The following is a 23,336-nucleotide window of genomic DNA, read 5'->3' as shown; positions in this document are numbered from 1 at the left end:
ACTTTTTATGCAATATTTTTTTTTCTACTAATTTTAACCCGCACCCCATTTTGGATGTCTACAGAACCAAATATATTTTGGCGAAAGAAAAATAATTGTGTGTGAATTACCTTCAGTTTTTTGCCCAAATTTTAGGGTCTGGGCTGCTTGCTTTTGAATAGTGTTAATTTCGTCAGACGAGACGAGAGGAAATATGTTCGTCAACAACCTTTTTTTTCATGACTAAGACGAGACGATGACGAGACGGCAGTAATGTCCTGAAACACTGACTAAGACTATCTTAAGATGAATTATTGTTGACGAAAAAAGACGAGACTAAAATGTTTTGCATGAAATAAAAACTAAGATAAAATCTCTCTTCATTTTCGTCTACAAAATGAGAAGACAGAATATCTAGCTGTTACGTTTTCAAAATATTCCGAATGAGTTCACACGCAACAGCTTTCCTGTAGGCTAGTCTACGTGCTGTTGCTGCAACCCTGTGGCTGCAACACGAAACTACATGGAACAAGAACACTGGAGATTTCTGCCAGAGTTAGCAAACTAACTACCTAAGCTTTATGCCACAATGCTACATACCCAGAAGTTGAAGCTTCTCTCATACAAATTAACATCCACCAGAATGTCCATACGAAAATGTTCATCATGTAATGTCAACTATTTAACTAGTTAGACTGATGATGCAAAGTTTGCTAGCAAGTAAGCTAATATGGAAAGTTCGCTAGCAAGTTAGCTATGGCTAAGATGGAGAGTCTGTTTGGGGAATGTGTTGTGTTTGGGCGCATATCGCCATCTAGCGAGGCGGAGTAAAACATTAATACTCAATATTGCAAACAACTCATCTATATTATATTTTACCACGTCTGCTCGCGGACCACTTGGGATAGCTTGTGGACCACCAGTGATTCCCGGACCACACTTTGAGAAACACTGGTCTACGAATATGACAGTGGTCCAGTCAAATCTTTTACTGTCTATGGTCAAATCCCAGCCGAGCTATAACTGTAGCTCGACTTACCTGTGCATGTAAACATACTGACTGACAAAAAATCAGAATGAGTAATTATAACAGACGAGTAGCCCTGTGGACACACAATATTGTTGGAAAATTGAGACGTGTGAAACACTATTTGACTCAAATGGTAATCAGAAATAATTTGTTATATAAAAAAAGACTAAAATGTGTTGACTAAAACTGATTAAGACTAAGATACCTTTAGTTTTCTTTTGACGAAAACTAGACTAAAATGACGAGACTTTTAGTCGACTAAAACTTGACTAATAAAAATGATATTTGAATGACTAAATATGACAAAGACTAAAAAGGACATTTCGTCACAAGACTAAGACTAAGACTAAATTAAAAATAGGTGACAAAATTAACACTACTTTTGAAGCTGGCTGTACATATTTGGTTGTGCTTACTGGCTGAGGCTGACTGTTCTTCACCTGTGTCTGTAGTATCCTAGGCTACTTGCCAAAGACATGTGCACTGGACTGGATTCCCTTCAATATTTTTTTCAAAGTTAGACTAAGCTATTTAAATATTTTAATAGGCCTACTTTATATAATTTACTATGTGCATCTATTGTCCTATATGCAGCACAGCAAATTAAAGTTAATCCACTACTTTACATTTTGCATACCAGTTGTATCTAAACTAGGGCTGTCAATAGATTAAAACAAATTAATCTAATTAATTACATACTCTGTGATTAATTAATCTAAATTAATCGCATATATCATTTTTGCTGCAAAAGTATTTTAAATATTTAAATTCAAATGAATCATTGAATAATCAGCATTACTGACATTAAAGTTCAAAAACTCTTATTATTATTTTCACTGTTCAAATAATGGCCATAATAATCTATGATATGACCTAATATGCTGAGGAAATAAATTCAAAAGTGCTTCGGGAAGAAGTTTTTTTTCACATACAAGGCATTTCAGGCCACAGATATAACCTAGGGGACACAATGAAAATAAATTAACACTCCCCTCAATGTCAACTTATTTCTTTGCATTGATGTGTGACTATAGAGTTGATGAACTCCAGGCCATCCTTAAAAATATTTTCGTTTGCCGTAACCCGACCGACCCTGTCAATTTAGAACCGACCCAAATATTTATTTTTTTCCCCTTTTAGTCCGACCGACTTGCCGGTTGTAAACTTGCGTTAATACCGACCGATTGTTTTTTTTACTCTAAACAACCAATACAAATGCAATAAAATAATATTTCTTTTAGTAGGCCCAAGTATTGTGAATATAAATTGCCTACATGCAAACGTGGCTCACTTAAAAAAAAAACCTGTGGCGTCATCTCTACACCATTGGTTTTACGCATGTCACACTATGGCCTACGCTTCGTTTCATTCACACAAACTGATAACGCTTTTACTTGGCACGAAGTTCTGGAAGAACTGTGGCCAGATCTTTTCTCATCCCTTCTCCCCCTAGTCTAACGGTGACCGTGTCGGAGTATTGAAATTGGTTGTGGTCTATTCAGCATTTCTCAAAATATGGGTCCGCAACATGGAGACTGCTGGTCCGCGGAGTCGTGGAGTGAAATTAGGCCCGGTGCTTCATCTGATAATTTGCTGCGCAGTTGATCAAGAAACCGCGGATCGACGAAAAAAGAAAACAAACGTTTCTGCTATCGATGTCATTAAACATGGAGCCCTACAATTAAGTGGTGGTATGAGCATTCATTCAATGCGCGTCTGCGCGAGAGAAACTGAAACTAATCGATAACGTTGGTATCAAAGCTCCGCTTCAACCTGTTGGAAGGCTATTTATTTATTTAACGAAACTTAATAGAACGACGTTGTTTTTTGGAACTTCCTTAGAAACAGAGCAGAGGCTGTATAATACACTGTATAGCATTGAGTATTGTATAGTCAAATTTCAATATAACGTGGCCAAGAGCTATTGTAGCCTTCTTTCTGGGCACATGTAGATGAGCCTTATGACCCAAAAGTCTGCCATGACCGGGCCTCAGGTCAAAGAAGTTTGAGAAAGGCTGGTCTATATAACCTGCATCAGAATGAGGTTTGCAATGGTGCGCCTTAAGGCACGGGTTGAAGACCCAGTCAGTTACGTCACGATATGCACATTTGTGTAAATTCATTCCTACGTAATCACCATGACCAAAATTGTACTTTTTCTTTTACTTTGAATCTTGAAAAAAAAAAATAATGACCTACCTACCGACCCATTTTTAATTTTTTTTGGCTGTTACTGCAAACAAAAATATTTTTAAGGATGGCCCCAGTGATATGCAAATTCCTTGCTGCAGACATTGCAGAGGACTTTATTTTCAACACTTTATTTTTATCAACACCATCAGGCTAGCCTGGCGAGCCAGACCCACATTAAAATGTAGGGTCTGGGCACTCACCGTTCGCAGTGCTCAGTCCGAGGGGCGGGATAATCAGTTGTCTTTCAAATTCCCTCTGCACGCAATAGGATTTGTTTTCAAGTAGCAGGGAATTCAAGCCAAACCGTTGCAACTCTGCCATCAATCATTATGTTAAGCCCACCAAACGACTCTATACACGATTTCAATGTCCTGATTAAGTTTCGATTTCTGGAGCTCACAAGCCAACAGAGAGTTGCTAGACTAGCCCTGGCAGCAAATCTAATTTGCTAGGGGCGCGTCTAGATTTCTAGGCTACCATCAGGCCATTTTTTAAAAGTAAATGTTCCAATCAATGATCCAGGCAGCACGTTTTCTTCTCTCTCCTTCATTTTACAGTCTAATTTTTACTGACTAGAACGGCTCGGGGTCAAAGGCCATACGGAATCGATTAATCTGCACTAATTTTTTTAATCAGTTATTTATTCTCAAATTAATTAATCTAAATTAATCAGTTATTTTGACAGCCCTAATCTAAACCAACCAAAGCTTGACTAAAACATTGTAAAACCATTTACTTGTTTTAGATTAATTAAGAGACAGGTCCTTCTCGCATGATCCTGCTGAAAACTGCTGGTTTCATCTCACGCATGCACGTATTATGAACGCACGTTTTTGCTGCTGGCAGATATTATAGGTATTATAAAGCAAACAGATGAACATGTACAGTATTTCCTCCTGATAGTGAAAACATTTGTTTTCTTTTTCCGTCAGTCCGTGGTTCCTTCATAAATTGCGCAGCAAATTATCAGACGAGTGACAGAAGCACTGCGCATAATTTGACTAGCAGTCTTCGCGTCCATAGTTTGAGAAACGATGCTGCGTCCGAGCAAAGATTCTAGATGTCAAGCGCAACTCCAAAAAGGAGGACAAATGAGCGTCCGGCTTGAGGCTGTGCCGGACGCCGGACAGGGCTTTTAAAATCCATATGTGCGGCCTAAATTCGAACGTATGGCCAACCTATCGCTAACTGGCATCGGCTACACCACGAAAACGTCAGGCATATTTGTACATACTGTATTATTACCGTTTTTACACCTTTAACCACACCCGTGAAAATAATCTTCACTCTGCAATCACTAGCCTTATAGTCACTTATACAATTGCATTTTAAATACACTAAACCGGATGGAGACATCACTCACTCTCTTGCACTTGCTGGCGGTCCCATACGCAAATTTAATACCTCCCTTTCGAAAATTCAAGACATCCCAGACAATTTAAGACTTTTTTAGGCCTTACAAACCGAAAGTTGTATTTAAGACTTTTTAAGGATCCGCGGGAACCCTGGTAACAGAGTGAAGGGAAAAAGTATGAATTAAACCAAACAGACAGGTTAAACGGAATTCTCTGGGGAGACCTCTCTGATATGAGCGAGCATTTGTTAAGGCATGTGCTGTTTATCATTAACAGAGGGGGGAAGTAGAAGAAAATGCCATGGCCCCCCGCCCCCCCAAATGTTTTCTCTGAGGCTGAACTGGGACATGGATGCAAGGAAGAAAGAAAAAAAAGGCAGAAATTTGAGAAAAAGAAAAATAATCCCACTTATTCTGACTGGCACTGGAGGAACTCGCCAAGAAGAACAAGTGGTCCAGTGGGACAGGGGATTATGTAATGAGCAAGGAAAAAGCTACAGACGTTTACAGAAATGGGCTAAATATTTCAGCAACGCCCACAACTCTCTTCTCCAGTTGGGCCCATCTCTAACAGAACACTAGATTCTTCCACTCTCTTGTGATCTAAACCCAGCACCACTCAGAGCTGCCAAACAACGGCATCAGTCAAGCTGAAGAGAGCATGTGTAAGCACGAGTTAACACAGTCATCCCCATTACCCATCATAGAGATATCAACAGAGACCAAAAACTATATACTTATATATAAATATGTGTGTTAGGCCTAACACAAGAGAACACACACCTTTTCATACACACTGACCGACATGGCGCAACAGAAAAACAGGAAATGGGAATATGTGACAGATTGTTTCCTTTACCTTGAACCAAACTATGTCCTCAGTATCTAACTGGTGGTCTAGGCTGGTCGGTGTGACCTACAATTTATATTACAAATTCTCCAACTTGATTGGTTATAGTCCAGGCAAAAAGCGTCGCTTGGCAAAAAACATACATAAAATAAAATAAGGCACTGAATAGATCATGAATAGATCTAGTTTCAAGGACAACTTGTATAACAACATATTTAATGTGTTTTAGGACTGTCACTTTAACTCGAGATGCATTGATATGGAATTTTAAGGCCGATAACGATAACTGATATTTAACAGTTTGTTGAGACCGATACCGATACAATAACATAAACCGATATTATTATTATTACTCTTGAAAAAATGGTGAAAAGTGAAGGGGACAGCATTTAATAATGAATCACTTAATTTGCAGTCATTTTACCTACCACAGAACTCAGAGTAGTCCTCAATGGTATGGCAGTCAACAAAATAGCAGCATGTGTGGCTCCTTTAAAGTGAACTTCACGTCAGTGAGTTGCGAGTGAGTGGCCAGCGAGGGTGTTGCCACATAGGAGCATTGCATAGAAGACAGCGGGGTTAATTGCTATTAAATCCGCTTAGCATCGTGACAATGCTGCACAAATTTGTTCAAAACTGCTGCATTAAAGTTAACTCTGCTAAGGTCTTATCACAACATAGTAGGCTACATTGAGGAGACTAAACTAAGTTAAGTTATGCAATCAAGCAGTGTCTCAAAGCTAACGTTAGAATACTGTTTGGATGTCGAGTTTAGCATGCTTACTTAAAGCTGCTTTGTCAATTTCGTTACTCACGCAGGGCTCATTTTATTGCTACCGCCACAAATTCAATCAAATTCTGTTGGAAACACTGGTGTGTGAACCGTTTTCATATCTATGGAGTAACCGCTCAATGCAGATAAATGGCTAGAAGCGGGGAAAAAGCTAGCCACCAGATCAGAGTTTGTGATGGAAACTTACATGGTTTCAACTTCTGTTTATTGAATAAAGCTGCAACTCCTCGGACTGTATCTTGTGTCTGTCTACTCTGTTGCCCACAAGCTGCTGCAACAGAAGTGAAGGGGGTTAGCCCGAAGGTCTTGATAACTTATAATGACCAAACTTATAATGACCAGTCTGGAACTGAAGCAGGAATGGTTAACATATTTCTCGGTAATATTACAAAACCCAAGCGAACAATGGCAAATATAATACTAACATACAACTTTGAACTACTTATTTGAGTCGTCCCATCAAAGAGTTTGTTTATTTGTTTCCCCAACTAGCGCGGTAAAGTGCAGACACACCAGCACAAAAAGGCAATTTGCTCTAGGTAGGCTGAGCTCCGCTCTGCTTAGGTTAAATGGAGGATCATTGATGAGAGGATTTTGGGCTGCAGATTCAATGCAGATCCCACAGATCTTGTTAGAATGGTGAAATAACTTACATCCACATAGATAGCTGACATTATTTTGAAGAAAGCTCAAGTACAAGTACCTCAGTGTAGCCAGGTGGGCCTTACATAGTTGGGAAATTAGGGCTTAAAAAAAATATCGGGCCAAATTAGTGACCGAAATTCTGTTATCGGAACAATAATAATAATAATAATAATAATAATAATAATGTTACATTTTTCATTTATCGGCCAAAAATATATCGTGCATCCCTAACTTTAACAAAAACTTATGTTCCATGTTCGAAGAAATGTACACAAGTTCAAATTTATATTCAAATATGTAGGTAAAATGTCTTAGATTTCATGGCTAAATAAAAAGCTCGAAACTGACCAAGCTGATCAACTCGTATTCCTGGCAACAACATTCAGTGGTCATGAAGATGTGCTCCTTCCATATTGATGTTGCAGGAACACTATTTCCCTACAAGCTGTACAAACTGTAAAGAGACTTCCTTTCCATTCGCATACAGCCAGGGAGGCGGAGTGTACCTGGTGCAGTATGTTGCAACAGATAGCCTGCTGAAAATATAGTTTACGCCAACCTCATACTGTTACGAGTACACTTCACCTAGACCCCAATAAACCTTGACCAATCCCCCAGCTGGCAAATGCAGGCAAGGCCTGACTTCTGCTATTGATCCACACTAGTGCAGTGCCCGTTCAAACATATTCCTGTAGAAAACCCGTAGCCCAAATACATGCCCGCAGGTATGCTTGCTTTAAAGGCACACTATGCAGGTTTTTCGCTTAATTTACCTTCATTAAACAGTTTCAGAGTCATTGGAATGGTTATATGACTTTTTTTCGGGTTGAATGGTGGCCGTCTCGCTTCCCCCTAGCGCCTGTGAGCTGAAAAACCACCCTTGCAACTGTGGGCCGGCGGGCCGACGGCCTCAGTGTCAGGAAGTATAACGAGTGTAACGAATTGCTTTACTGCATTCAAATACACATACACGCCAGGCACCGCCTAGAAAAAGGTAGCGAGTTTCTCAGACATTCGTCATGACAAAGCCAGTGAAAAAGGAGCAAAAACCTAGGAAACAGTAAGGAAATTGCCAATACTGCATAGTTTACTTTTAAAAATAGGATGATGGGGGGGGGGGAAACATCATTCCAGCTAAGCATTCAGTAATGAATACTGAATATTACAATATATTAGCCTATAATTAATGTGCAGTAAGCTGAATTTAGGCATGGCTGCATGTGACATTTTTACAGATCAAAATTACATTTATTGTTAAGCTTATTGAATAACTTCCTGACAGAGAAGACAAACCATTTTGTAGAAAGATGCATCATCATATCATATTTGCAACGATGTGACTCAAAAACAGTAATTTAACAATATGTAGCCTAAATTGCAATTAACAATAAGTAGCCTAAAACTAGTCAGAGGTTATTATGGCCAGTCCAGTTTTACTTCACATATCAAGCTATATATTGTATTGATGTAGCCTATTTAAAACATTAACTTTCTTCTCAGTGTTTCCTCTTCATTTAGCGGTGCCACTGCTTCAGAATTAGGGGAGACGCAAAATATTGTCCGGGAGCATAGTAGGCTAAATGCCTGGCTGCTGAAAATTGCAGTTTAACAATAAACAGCAATTCTAATCTGAGGTACCCGTCTAGTTTTATTCCATAAATATATTGTTTTTTATAGACGTTAGTGGCATGTGCTATCAAGAGCTTCGATGTGCTACGCATGTTTGTCAACATCGCAAAAACTATAATTTTCGCACAACTTGGTGGAAAGGTGTAGCGAATAGACCTGCAGTAGCAGTAAAAATGCAACGACTGGTAGTAACGAAGGTAAATGCCAAAACTTTGTATGCACTCGCGGTGATGGCCTAGTAGGCTTAATGTGAATTGCAGACTATAAAGTAAAGGAGATTTGCACCAAATAAAGGCAGTGTTGTGGCACAAAACGTAATTTCGGTCATAAACGAAGTAAGCTAAGCGTTTCCCTATTGTCAACGTGAACTACCGGTATGTTTAAGCGTTCAAGTGGCATGTGGTTTAATGCATGGGTTAACGTCACGTGAAGATAAGTCACGTTAGGCTAAATGGTGTGATTAGCTAGAACTAATAAAAAAAAAAATCCCGGGAGTGACACCCGACCCCCAGTTTTTTCAACCTAGCCTTGTAACAGCTACCACTGTTAAAAAAAAATCTAGCGGAAACACTGTGGGACTTTCTTGCACCTTGACCCGTGCTGTGTCCTGATTCAGTATATTTAACGATATCTTTTGCATTACTTATCCAAACAACGTCAAACTTGGCACTGCATTTACTCATGCCCATAGCAAGACACCTATCAAGTCTGAAATCAATCAAACTAATGGTTCGGCAGATATGCGAGCCTACAGTGCTGTGTGAGAGGGGGAGTGGATACTGTAGAGCAGAGAAAGCCAATGTGTGCTTCTTTTACCGATATATTTAACGATATCTTTTAAATTTTTTATCCAAACAAGTCAAACATGGCACTTGGTGTACCCGCCACGTTTGAAATCAATCGGACCATGGGTTCAAGAGATATGTGAATACCAGACACACACACAGGCAAAGACAGACAGACAGATGTTTCTGTCATTTATAGATAGAAGCCATGTATATCATAGTTAAAAGTTCACGTTATTAAAATTTCAGTTTCAGTGCTTTATGCATATAGAGTAGGGATGTTGCGAGAACCGATACTTCGGTACCATGTCGATTAGGGCTGTAACGATATGCGATTCGAAACACACCCTTTCTAGTGTTTCACGCAGTGCTTTGCAGCTTACGCGGCTGTATAAGCAACACACTCCCGCTTTACTTACCGGTAGCCTACGTTGTCCAAAAATGAATAAAAAAAAATAATAATTCCATAACGCTCATTGCTTTCATTGTATACTGTGTTCAACTTTACCAAACAGTATAGAAATTCTCTCTCTCTCTCTCTCTCTCTCTCTCTCTCTCTCTCTCAATGAACACGCGCGGCTCGGCCAACACAATCCAAAAAAAAATTCACAATCGTAAACGCAAGGACGCATAGAAGACAACTAGCTAAATTACTATTAAATCCGCTTAGCATCATTAGCATGCTGCACTTATTTGTAAAACTCTTGCATTAAAGTTGACTGATCATCTCAATACCAAAATGTTTCCCAAAAGGGCCTGTCCCAAGGAGAACAAGAATTAGGCTACCTTGAAACTTACACACATGGGGAAACTGAACAGTCGAATCAGTAGACTATGATAAGCTAGCCAACTATGCTACTTTGTTTACAATATTTCCAGGCTTCAACTAGACAGCTGAATTAAAGAGGTAGAAATAGTACTCTTTAGTACTAGGTAAAAAATAGTAGGCCTAGGCTATAGGTTAATATGCATACAGTGTGCTGTCATATATCAGATATTCAGTAAAATCTTTTTATATCAGGATATAAAAAAAATACAGATATATTACACTATATATTATATTCTAATCCTCTGGTGTAAGGTAGGCTATTAAAATGTTATTTAATAAAATGTCTAGACCCCCCCACCCCCCCAAAAAAAAGAAAAGAAAAATTGAGGTTCGTATCGAACCGTGGGTCAAAAATCATGATACAAACAGAATCGTGAGGTTGGTGTATCGTTACAGCAATTCTGAAAACATGACAGTACCTGTTTTTTCTAAGGTAGCATTACCAGGAATGAATCTAAGTTGTTTGGCATTTTGTTCATCGTGACTTTGTAAAAGTTACACCTAGAAACAGACACTGTATTACCTTACCTGATAACCCCTTTATTGTGTTTGGAAGTCCCATCCAGCCAACTAGTTTCAGGTTGGCATATTACCTACAGTAGGCAGGCTGATACGGAAGTTCAGCAGGGATCAGCACACTGGTTAAGTTATTGTTGTCTGCGTCACTTCTAGTTATATAAAAGGGAAGCTTGTAAAATCACCGTAATTTTACCTATTTGGACCAAGTCTTTCCTCACAACTGAAGATCGAAAGTGGGAGAGTTTGCTTTCATCCTGCAAGATTAGGACCTGTTACCAAAATGTCAAAGCAAAGCTATCGTACAATATGCCAGTGTTTGTAAAGGAAAAGGCGCACAAACCAGGCGCTCTGAACAGGGCTACAGACAAGGTTGAACACAGTGTTGTGGTGCTTTGACTAAAGTATGACATGTTTTATTAAGACCTCAAGACACCTCATATGCACAAGACATATGCGCTCTCTCTCACACTTTGTTTACATTCTAATTATTTTCAGCCAAAATAATAATAGATGTTTACCTTACAATTAGCAATTTCATTCTGGTCACATTTGACCCTTCACGTCTTCTGGGGTGATCATACAATACGTTCATTGCTCATCCACACATATTCTGACCAACAGTAGAGCTGAAGTCCAACAATTGTGAGTTATGGAAATATATTTTTGATCTGTTGAATTATAAAACTACAATAGACAAATTATTCCTAAATCCAGATGAGAGTCTAGAGAGCAATGTTTTACACCTTTTTAGCCAAGTATGCTGATGATGCACTTTGTAGTTAATGCTTTGATAAGTCAATAATTTTAGGAAAGAAAACATCTACATATAAACTAACCTAAGTATTGTAAAGTAGCTTAAATTTACCAGGATTGAATATAGACCGTACCATATAACCCTCATAACTTTTTTTATTGACAGAAACAGCAACTTTCTCCACAATCTTTTAAAGACAGCTGTGATCACTGAAGCAGAACAGACATAACGACTCCAACACACCAGCTTTATACTTTAGTAATCAATATTCATCCAATTTCTGTACCCTGTAGCCAACATAATACTGCCCAAGTCGCAACATGAACTTTCCCAAATAAAGGGCAAATCATTTGATGAAACTGGATTTTTACCAGGTACAGACCAGAAGGACAGGTGCAGCACCGTTCATAGATCAGACTGACTTTAAAAGTCTATGCCTACTTGTCAGACAAGTTTTTTTGCCATTTTATAATAAATCGGCATCTGTCAATGACTGTGCATATTAAGCTGCCTAACAGGCAGGCACACCTGCGGGCAGCCCAGTGTTGTTGCTATGGAACATAAGTTACACTGCTCCTTGTCAATCAAACCGGCCATTCACTTTGATTATGGCCATTTGGCTTGTAACAGTGTGTCAACAAACAAACAAACAAAAACAAATCATGCTTTAGGACAATTTTGGGAAGGTGCTTAAAAATTCTTACTACCATCAAGCACCCGACTATAAACATTTGCCCAAATACCCTTAATTATTAAATGCTTATTCAAAATATATTTGATTGTAAAGTGCATGGAATAATGGAATTAAACACGAATAATGGAATAAAACAAAAAACAAAACAAAACAGTATCAAATATCTGCCATCGGCTGCCCTTATTTCTACAGATCGCCATCAGCATCAGCCATAGAAAAACCCATATCGGTCGACCTCAGGCAGAATGCCGTCCGTCATTGCACAACCAGAACGCCATGTGACAGTATTCAATGTCACTATTCAACACACTATTTTAGTGTTGCATGATGCACCGATACTAGAAAGGTATCGTGATACCTTGATACTGAATATGTTATATCAGGCTACCCCATTCTATTAACAACAATACTGATGTTCATGGTTTTTGCTTTGGTATTGTTTCAGTATTGGGACTGAGATACTTTGGCATGGTACCAGATTTTAGTTCATTTTGGCACCATGACAACACTAAATGAGTTTTGGTCTTAACCTTGCCAGCTAACTGGCATGCAAAAACATAGAAACAGCCTAGGCACTGATAAAGACTGCTGCTAATATGCAAGTTATTGTATTTTGTTATATAGTTTCCAATGTCACGCAGTGAAAACATTTTGACAAGGTATTCTAACCCAGAATTGTTGGGTTGCAAATTGTTGCTTTAACCAAACTGTCCCATTACAAGTCCAAATTTGCATTGCTAGCAGGTATGCCTTCTCCTGGGCATGGACACCATGCTTATTGCTCCCATACATAGACCAAACACCTACATAGCAACACCCTCTCCTGCTTAAGCCTCTATTTATATATTTAGGGATGGAAGACCGGTTTAATTTCAAGTTGAAATTAGTGCCTTCCATGATGTTCATTGGTTTAAAAATGAGTCAATTATTTCTTTGGTAGAAGCTGATTTCCCCTAAAATATGTTCAGTGATCAAGAAAAACATGTGGCCATTCTGTATACAAGATGTAACAATGATTACCACCATAATGGAACTTGTGTGCAAGACAGAAACAAAACCTAGCACATCGGGAGTGGCTGATGGCAGTTGGGGCCAATGTCCACTGACAGAAAAATTTTCAGAAAAAGAAAAATTTTCATTCAATATATGGGTTTGAGATGCAGATAAACAGACAATGCCCTTCATAAGCAATAAAGTGTTAATAGTCAACATTTAAGCTTGTAGATTACTGAGAGAGAGAGAACTTTAACACAAGAAGGCTTGTTAAGAGCCAAGGGTTTGACCAGGGCACTGGCTCTTGTACAGGAAAAATCAATTAATGTTTCTTTCTTCCTCCTACTCCCTCTGTCTGTGTGTGTGTGTCAGAGAGAGAGAGAGAGAGAGAGAGAGAGAGAGAGAGAGAGAGAGAGAGAGAGAGAGAGAGAGAGGGGAAAAGGCTTAAATCAAAATTCTCAGCTTCAGCTCTTTATTAGCACAGAGAGAGAGACAGCTTCTGAGAGTTTCTGAGAAACTCAGAAATCCTCAGAGACAGGCAAAGGTCACACAGCAGTGCTCACGCCATCCACAGGAGCAACAATGAGACAGCATGTTTCAGAGGTAAGTCAAGCCAAGTCCAGTGTGACATCACATCCAAGTCCCACAAAAAAAAAACATTAGCATAGAGAACTAGTGAGAAAAGGAAAAATTCCCAAGAGAAGACAAGGAAATAAGATTTTCACCTCGTCATGTGACCTTCCCAGCTAGCACAACCTTGAGTTTTTGAGGTCATTCAGTTAAATGAGCTGCTTAGCATCTTCCACAGACATCTCGGGCCAAATAATCATCATCCATGCATAATATACAGTCCTCCATGTTTACAGCGCAAAAGAACACACGGAAAGCAACAATTCCACTTCAAGGCAGCCAGCATCCACTAATAGTCCTGCTTGCTAGAGAAAAGGAGGTTTGCTCAAAACACTCCTGAAATGTGACTGTCTCTGCACAGGTGGGAGGATCCAGGGGAGACTTGTGTGTTGCTGTTATGCAAAAATGGATGGATGGGGCTTCCTTACACACACACACAAAAACAAAGCCCACTAGGCTTCATGTAGGTGGGTAGGTAAGAGGAGATTTTGTTTCAGCCTATCAAAAACAAGGACAGAGAAAGACCCTCCCATTTGCGTTGACATATTTCCTTGCAAACATCGCCTTATTTTGAGCACAATGCCAGTCTGCAATTAGACTCGTTTTTCCACTCTGAGAAAAGGCTTTTCTGTGCATGGGTGTTGGAGTGTGTTCCTGACTGTTTGTACTGTAAACATTCAAAGTATAATACTACCGGAGGGGCTCTTTCAGTTGGCAGGGAAAAAAACATAATGGAATGATCACAGAATCTCACTACATCCATTTTGAGCTAGGAACATTGTTCCCAAATATGAAACCTGGTACTAGAGCAGCTGAGAGTGAGTACTAGCCTACAGTACACGCAATGGCATTTCCCTTCCGTGTGTGTTATTTGTACATATATTGTGTTTAAATGAATGCAAGTGCTTATGTATGTGCTAATGGGTGCATGTTCCATAATGTAAGGAGGCTAGTTTTGTTGTGTCAGTCCCTAAGCTCAATCACAGTGTCTGAAATAATTACCAATCTATGTTGTGTCAATCTACAACAAAGTCTTATTTTATAGGTCTATATTTTTCTCAGCTTCGCCTTTTTAACTAGTAATAGATACCTACCTTCTAATACTGTTTCTAGTAATCTAATCAGTCGTTTGGCTGAAGCACATAATATATAAACAGTAATTTTCTAAATGATTATTTGATCATATATTTTGTTTTGTCTTGACCCTGAAACAGCACTTGCATGCACATGCACAGTTAAAGTGATGGTTCAGAGTAATTTCACCCTAGGGTCCTTTGCACCATGACCCCGAGCCAAACACCCTCCCAGAACTTGTTTTCCCTTGGTCGAACACTGGTCGAGTAGCGCTGTCAGAAACTAATGAGTTTCTGCAGTCGCAATGGTACCAACTTTTATCTCGTAAATTACCCCACTAATAATGCCCTGAATGGTACGAAACTTCTACAGTAGTACAACTATGTTCTTTACTCATAAAACAAGGCATTGAAAAGTTTGTAAATACACCAGGAGTTTATTTAAACAACACTTGCCTGATGGATGCTATTATACCGCTGCATCGACTGTACTTCCGTGATTTGGGAAAAGCCCGTAAAAGTCCTGGCAGGAAGCGATTACATCAACGTTTTTTGGTATATCCAGTTTTTAATATTTTTTTTCCGAAGTGTTTACTAATAACTGTTGCAAACTGGTACTACAAACAAAATATTAGTGCATTCCTGGATCTACATCCTTATGCATGCTTCCTGCCAGGACTTTTACGGTTCTGAGAGGGTGTTTGGCTCGGGGTCATGGTGCAAAGGACCCTAGGGTGAAATTACTCCGAACCATCGTGTCCACAAGCATGTCCACACCCACACACAACATTTCCTTGCTACACAGGCCGTTCAAGTGACAAAAACGGTGTCATGCACACGGTACCTGGACATAAACATAGCCATGCCCTCCGAAGTATACTTCTCTCAGAGTTTAGATCAAAGTTCCCGCAAGAAGCGGATAACACCATGTCTGATTTCATTTAGGCCATTGGGCCATGAGTTACGGTGAGCTTTGGACTAAAAGTTAGGCACAGTCTGTGAGTTGATCCCACAAACTAGCACTGTTTCACACCTGCCTCTGCACACTTTTTCAGTTCAGCCAGCCACCCCCCTGCCCAAGTAGTCTCATTCTTTTAAACAAGACCAAAATTAGAAGATTACAGCATTCTGCGGTCTGAACAAACACAAAGCAAAAGAAGAAAAAACTAATTCCTTCAAAATCACAAAGGGAATGATCTCTTCCAGCTGTGGGAGGCACTGCTAGCAGAGGCCATTTGTTTGCAGTAGTTCATCAGATGAATCAAACATAATCTGTTTCATTACAAAGGACTTGAGAGCTTCAGATAGGTCTGTCACAATAAGTATTTTTGCTGAATGATACATTGCCCCAAAAAATATTGCGATAAACGATATTGTCATTTAAGACCATTTCATACTAAACGAACAATAATATAATCCACCTGCAACTGCTGGAAGGATGTGATGGTGATGTTTCAGATCATTTAAGCGAGTCATATTGCAATGCTTGGTTGCTCGAGTCTGATAATGCACAGTCAACATGTAAACTAAATGTAACGTTTTATTGTTGATCAAATGAAATTGTTCTCCTATTTACAAACGTAGGCCTACGTGTCTTCATAAAGATTAAGTAATCTTGTAAAGATAGGCCTACTGCATCAATCCGTAGTGTATTTTATTAGGCTACTGGCTATTTGCTTTATTCATTTAGGCTATTTATTCATCATCTTCCATAACTTGCAGTACTTGTGTAGCGTGCGCAGCAAAGACCTGTCACCCATCGTCGTAGGGAAGGTGTTTGGTATCACTCCTGAGCTGTAATCATCAGCCAATAAAGGTGGTCACTTCAATCAAGCTTGTGCACGAGTAATGACGTCAACCATAGCAACAAAGACTCTTTCTTACTAAGACTTTTTCTTACTAAGAGTAGATCTGAAAGGCTTTGTGAATAAATTTTAAGAGACAACTCCTAGCTAAAATCTTTTAGGGCGATTTAGGAGTACTCCTAGTGGTAAGATAAAATGCTTTGTGAATACGGGCCCAGTTTTTCACCATTGGCTCTAGCGCAGACACCTTTTAGTTAGTTGTTGCTATATTTTAACCTTTGTCTGTGTTAAGCTCCCAACGTCATCTTCCAGGCAGCGCTGCATGGAAGGCACTAGGGTTAGGCAAAGGGTTAGGGTTAAGGTTAGGTGCCAACCTTAGGAGTTAAGGTCGTAGTGCTGCCTTGAAGTCGATGGTGAAACACCATCGAACTATTTTAACACTTTAAACTCAAATCTGCAACATATGTAGAATTGGGGGGGTAAAAATACAAGGAGGGTGTTGTCTGTTGTCCCACATCCTACGCTCGGTGTGTTGAAAGAGTCTGCCAGAGTGTCCCCAGCACTCAGACTCACGCAGGTGACTCAGCCTGTTTCTCCTCAGGCTAATGTCACCACCAGTGGCCACAGGAAAAAAGGACACACTCCAACTTCATGGCCAAATGTGAACTTGACTGAGAACAGCCCCTACAGGTCCACCTGTTATTTTTGAGGTTGTCTGACACATTCACCACATCGTCTACTCCACCCAGTTTCTCGACCACTCACCCTAGGGCTTGTCTAAAGGCAACACTATTGTGTCTGCTACTACACACAAAGGGAAGGCCAAGGACAAGACATCCAAAATGAGCAATAGTTGAGGGAAATCTCATGCGCTGCCACATATGTATTGTGCAATGCTTTGGGAATTTTAACTACAATGAAGGGTAGGTTGGTAGGAATGGTATGAAATTCCATGAAAACAGAGCAGGTGATGCAAGGGCTGAACTCAAATTGTGCATCTGTTGAGGCATTGATTTTGTTTAAGACCAGCCGACTTTGTGTTACAGTCAAGACAAAAGAGGCGAGACCTTTCAACAGTTATATTTGCTGTTTTAGCCCCATGCCACAGTTCAGTGTGTTCTCATCTGTTCTTGGGGGAAATGCCTGAGAACAGAGACTAAGCAGCAGGATAAAACAAGAGCAACTGACCCTCACTGCTCCTCTCCTCCCCCACCTGATACTCAGCAGGCCTTTGATAGAGAACTACAGCAGTTAAACTACTGACTGTGCTCACAGATGAGATCTAGTTTGGCACCAAAGCAACATAGAGGGATTCACAACAGGGATACATTATGTATTTCCTATGTAAAAACAAACATATACAAACTGATTACACTATGATCACCTAAATTCAATCCATTAAAGGAGAGGTACACTTAAAATAATATATGGACCATCACATATTACATCCACAAAAAGAGAGAGAAGGCATATGAAAACAGCTAAATCTAAGATTGAGAGAGGGAAAGGGGACAAAGACAATCCAAGAAGACAGAATTTCACGCCAACCCCCTCATCTTCACTAAGTTTCTTTTCCACGGGAACTGATCTTCATCTTCATGCTTAGACAAAGGGTGGGGTAAGGAACAGAAGCAGGGAAAGGGAGGAAATAAATGTACATAGGAAGCGATGTGATCTCCCTTACAAGACTGAGAACTGACAAGAGCCAACACAAATCTCGGTATGAGTGCAGCTCCTTCTAGAAATTATAACAGTGGCATTCTGTTGTTACATAATGCAGCTTCCTGCAATGATCCAGAGCACCTCACCAGGCCATATGTTAGCATGGTAGCTAAGCCCCTCCACTAGCGCCTGCCTAGCTTGTATGACATTTGCAACATAAGCAAATGTTTGTCCTATGGTGCAACAGACTTTACTTTAGAATGGCAGTTTTAAGGCACACACACATACACACACCAGTGCATTTTTGAACGCTACTTTGAACAAAAGAGATTCTAATTTTCCCCAGCTGTGGATGGTTACAAGAAGTGATCTGATAAAGGCTGACAAACATGCCTTCCTACTATATCAAGCTGCTTCAAAAATAAAAAAATAAATAACTGATAACAAAAAGCACCTGATTGAAATATGCAAAGGGTTAAATTCACTGAGCAATAACAGGAGTACCAATATACTGAATCATAACATACATCCTAGCATACAAGTAACATTCTGCTGTGAGGATGTATGTACACCCCTTCTCCCCAAGACAGTAAAAGCTTGACACATGTCATGCTTGGGTACTGATCCCTTTGGAAATTCAGTCAAAGGATTTGTAACTGCATAGGCCACACCACCAAAGTAGCCTAGCCAGACCTCTCTTATGCAAGGCACTATCACTTTACTCTCCACTACCAACACATTATCTAGAGAGCTTAAAATGACCGTTTTAATGAAACGCTGAATTAATAAGACCGTGAATATTTTACACTGAGTTCCCAGGCCGTGTAACCAATGCCATTGGCTAAACTTTGGCGATAAAGTATCTGATGCAAGTACATGCAACGTAACACGTTATATAATGGAAAAGTACCGGTCCTGTAACACTAACCGCAGCTTGTGCAGGTTACTGTGCTAGCGAGTGGATTTATATACAACCATGGACCGGGTGTTGGAGAACGATAACATACAATTTGAAGTTCAACTCCCTAGTATTACTTCCTGTACATAACCCATTATAATGAACGTGCAAGGCGAATGAGTCGAGTAAAATAGAAATACGATTGGTGTTTAACACATCCATGACCAGTCTACAATGGTCAAACATGCTCTAGAGAAAACTAAGCTTGGATGGCATTACCGAAATCAAGATTATGCAATTCGACGAGTAATGCAAAACTGCCCTTCAACACACATCCCAAACGACCCAGCTTCCAAGAATTTGCAACCAGAACACGTAAAGCCAAAAGACAGTCAGCACAACTGTTAAATAAATCAACAATGTCGATACAACAGAAACGTTATCGGGCGTCGTTTGAGAGCACAAGATCAGAAATATTAGTGAGCTCTGAGAAATAGGAGCAATAGACTATAATGCGGAAACCTTGGCGCTAGATCTGGGTGGTTAAGTTTTGCTGCTGATAAGGTCCTAAGAACATTACTACTTAAGAGGAAACGGGCATTTAGGAAGGCGTGAAACATTTCACGTGTCTTACCCATTTCGATATTAACAAATTTACTCGCAGAACAACTTGAATATTACATAAACACGCACAGTCAGAGGGCTTTAGCCAGGCAGCGTTTTTACAACCAAAGCTCACAGGCGGAAAAACACACGCTACCGTCAATGAAAAAAAGAAAAGAAATGTACCCTACAAAACGCCGCCCAAGTTTACACTGCGGCGCCTAGCACATACTAACCTAATATATCACAAGTTGATATTTCCCATGCTTAAAAGGATTTGCACAATGACTTCTGAAGAGGCAATGTCGGGTAAACTGTGTAATGGAGACGACGCTATTTATTAGATATCTAAGCCCTGTACCAGCCATTAGAGAATAGCGCTGTACAGTAGACTCTGCTTAAAAAAGCCCAGACACATGTAATTGAACGTTACCATTTGTATTTAGAGCAGGAAACATTAATCATAGAACAGAGCAGAAGATAATCGAAATAACTAACGTTCGCTATCGGTCCTATGCACCCCCCGTTTGGTTACAATAATAACCTAAATCGGATAAGTAGGGTGCCTTGCATGTAAAAAGGGTCGTTGGATGAATTTGCTGTCTGGATGGTCTGACTGTGCACAGCACATATTTCATGTTTCAGCCTGCTTCAAATGATAGGAAATAACCAGCAAGCATGTTAACGATACAGAAAACTACAGGACACTGACCAAATGTTACTGAACAACAGATGACGCAAACAGCATAGAATATGTCACCAAATTGTAACTTGTTTTGAAGAGGGTTTGAATTGTGTCAGGGGCAGGGGATTTGGCTTACATTTTAAAGTTAATTTGTACTGCTGAGTTTTAAGCAACAAAGAAAAAGGAGGAACCTACCACGTGATGAGGAGCCGAATCCGGGGGAATTCAGTCTCAAATCCCCAATGTTAAGAAAAAAAATAATACACCAGTACACCAAAATGGGATAAATAGCTTGCAATTGGACAAATACTCCTGTAGATTAAATCCGTTTCTCGTGTGCTCCAGTTTCGGTAAACCCGTGTTGTTCTCGAAATCACGAAATGGGCGAAAGAACGGGTAGTTAGCGAAGGAGCCGACTCTGCTTGCCTGCTGAAAAAAATACACGTATAGAATATTGATCTTCCATCAACCACAAATGCTTGAAAGTGCGTTGGATTTATCTTCTGTAGTTACAAAATGCATTTCACCCATAAATCTGACGATATTTCCCTAGCATATCCGTATTTTATTGTTGTTGTTTCAGGGAGAGCGACACTCTGAAAATGGCGGCGCGCTCGTCTCCCTCGGATTTCAAGTCTGTCTGACAAACAGAGGCCGTGAGCACAGCAGCGGCGGGAGACATTCCTCACAGCCGCCGCTAGAGCGAAACCTTTTACACAGAGCACATTTGCACACTAGAGGGAGCCACCAATGCAAACGCCATTCAAGCCCCAGAAACTGCTTTGTAGCGTCGGCCATCACGGCTCTACACCTTCACTCTACACACAATCGAAAATTAACAGTTCAGTAAATCAACACAGCGCGGGACCAAAATGAAGCCAGTCAGTGCCAACAGTGCGTCCACATCCCGTGGAATCAAGTCAGTAAAAGATCAACAGTAAGAAATCTACAATTTAGATAATATAGCCTACTTCAACTTGAACTGAAATTTTGATTAGAGCAAAAACAAGGTTTTTTGTTAATGTCGAGAAAATATGGCATATCTACATTAAGTTGAAAAACGCCTACCATTAACAGTTTCAATATGAGTTTAGTCCCACTAGGGGGTGATTATGCTTCTGTGACATGTCCTGTTTGCAAAGGTGGCTATGATGCATAATAATGGGACACGTGTGATCCCCACAAGTGATCCCGGCGATCATTCTTTATCACATTGCTGAAACTCAATGAACAAGATATACACTACACCTACAGACTACTTGCAGTGGCCAATGCGCAGCGCCAAGGACACTATTCTTCTACCATTTGTTGAAGCATCTGCGCCACCTGCTGCCTAAAAGTTAAACTATCCAAAAAGAGGACTTCAACTCCTATTTCAAAAGGTCTTGCCAAAACATCTTTTCTGGGTTTAAACATCTCGTACCTTATACAGTTTGGATTGTTGTCCACGGGTGGATCTGGCAAAATCCATAATTCCACAATTTCTTGAGCTGACAGCGGCTCCAAACAATTGTGTCCTAGATATGTATAAAACCTGGGAAGGGGGGAAGCAAACATTTCAAACGTCCTGGTCGTACTTGTCTTGCTGCATAACAGTTGGATGTCTGCAAGGTGTAAATGCACGAACTTTGTTTTCATGTAAACTAAATGTAGGATAAACTGTAATGTCTGGAGCATGCATGCTGTTCGTTTTTAATGTAATTAGGTAACTGTTCTACTCCATTTGATCTTATTTTACATGAATGAATCAATGGTCGGGAGCTCCAAGTAGGGCTACTAAATTCGATTCAATGTAGCTGCTAACAGGTTTTTATTAAGTTAAATGGTCTGATACTTGATTTTCATTGCTTGGATATTGCCATTGACGAGAGGTGACACAAGCTAGCTTAACGTTACTTCTATGATAATGCTTACTGTAACCTTGGGGTTTTCGGAGCTATGACATGTAAAACATTCAAGACCGTGCATTAATTGGCTCGGTCTGACCTATTTATAATATATTACATATCATTGTTTACTTTAAACTAAGTGTTATTTTTCACCCTGATGCACTGGCTCATTGAACAGTTTCGGAAATAACTGTTAACGTTAGCTGGCTAACTCGCTAGCCCCCAAATAACTTCATAATGTAACGTTACCTAACAGTAGTAAGCAGTTAACTGAAGACCAAATTAATTACTAAAGGATAACTGCTAAAACAGTAACAGCCATGTTTACACGTTCAGTTAAAAAAACAACACAGATATCATTTGTCTCTAACTAACTAACGTTAGTCTTAAACAAGTAGAAATCCTCCATCATTTCAAGACTGCTATGCCATATAGACGGTCGCTAGCTTCCCAAACGGCCTATTCCATTGGCTGACAATCTAGCTAACGTTATAAACTAGCTGGCTAACAGCAGCTCTCTGTACCTTTCTTAGCTGCCAAGCGAGCTAGTTAGCTACTACAACTTTTTAATAAACAAATGTTTTGACATGCATATTGCACCGCTGAATGAAATAAAATTGATTTCCACTAGAATACACAGTTTACGTTATACTCTCATTGTTACAGTGTAATTTAGGAGACTGCTTTAATTTATTTGTAAATATTGGATAGCTAACGTTAGCGTTGCTGTACGATTACACCGAACGAACAATTCTGGCCTGTTGACTGCAAACACTGTAAATATTTACTTTATCCTTACACACAGGCTTACCTAATGCAAGCTACATGAACATGACGTGTTCATACTATGATGAACGCACACACAGTCCATCGTAAAACCTGGTAAATTGGTAATTATTCTTAAAATAAACTATCTTTAACATGACTGTCTAGAATACATGTTCACTTACCTGCACGGATCAACCAGCCTTGAACCGGAATCGCCCGCCTGTCTGAAACTGCGATTTGACAGTCAAGCAAAAGGAGGATTTTGATTGGGTTATT

At 39.7% G+C, this 23,336-nt stretch overlaps 1 protein-coding gene across 4 annotated transcripts in view; it reads right to left on the bottom strand.

The window, feature by feature from the left end:
* Positions 1 to 23,263, bottom strand: part of kansl1b (KAT8 regulatory NSL complex subunit 1b) — a 72,389-nt gene extending 49,126 nt beyond the window's left edge. The window contains exons 1-2 of one of the 4 annotated variants that reach the window (XM_042085710.1): positions 23,243 to 23,263; positions 21,827 to 21,937 (exon numbers count right to left, since the gene is read on the bottom strand). The gene's annotated coding sequence lies outside the window, so the exon portion shown is untranslated. Of the gene's footprint in view, positions 1 to 13,772; positions 14,009 to 20,598; positions 21,061 to 21,826; positions 21,938 to 23,103; positions 23,197 to 23,242 lie in introns of those variants that run through there. The other 3 variants (XM_042085709.1, XM_042085708.1, XM_042085711.1) reach the window with 3 other exon arrangements.
* Positions 23,264 to 23,336: the final 73 nt, after the last annotated feature.

Source organism: Alosa sapidissima, chromosome 3 (assembly GCF_018492685.1).
Source record: "Alosa sapidissima isolate fAloSap1 chromosome 3, fAloSap1.pri, whole genome shotgun sequence".
Classification (NCBI taxonomy): Eukaryota; Metazoa; Chordata; class Actinopteri; order Clupeiformes; family Clupeidae; genus Alosa; species Alosa sapidissima.
The sequence above is the reverse complement of the archived record's forward strand: the minus strand, read 5'-3'. Positions and strand labels throughout refer to the sequence as shown.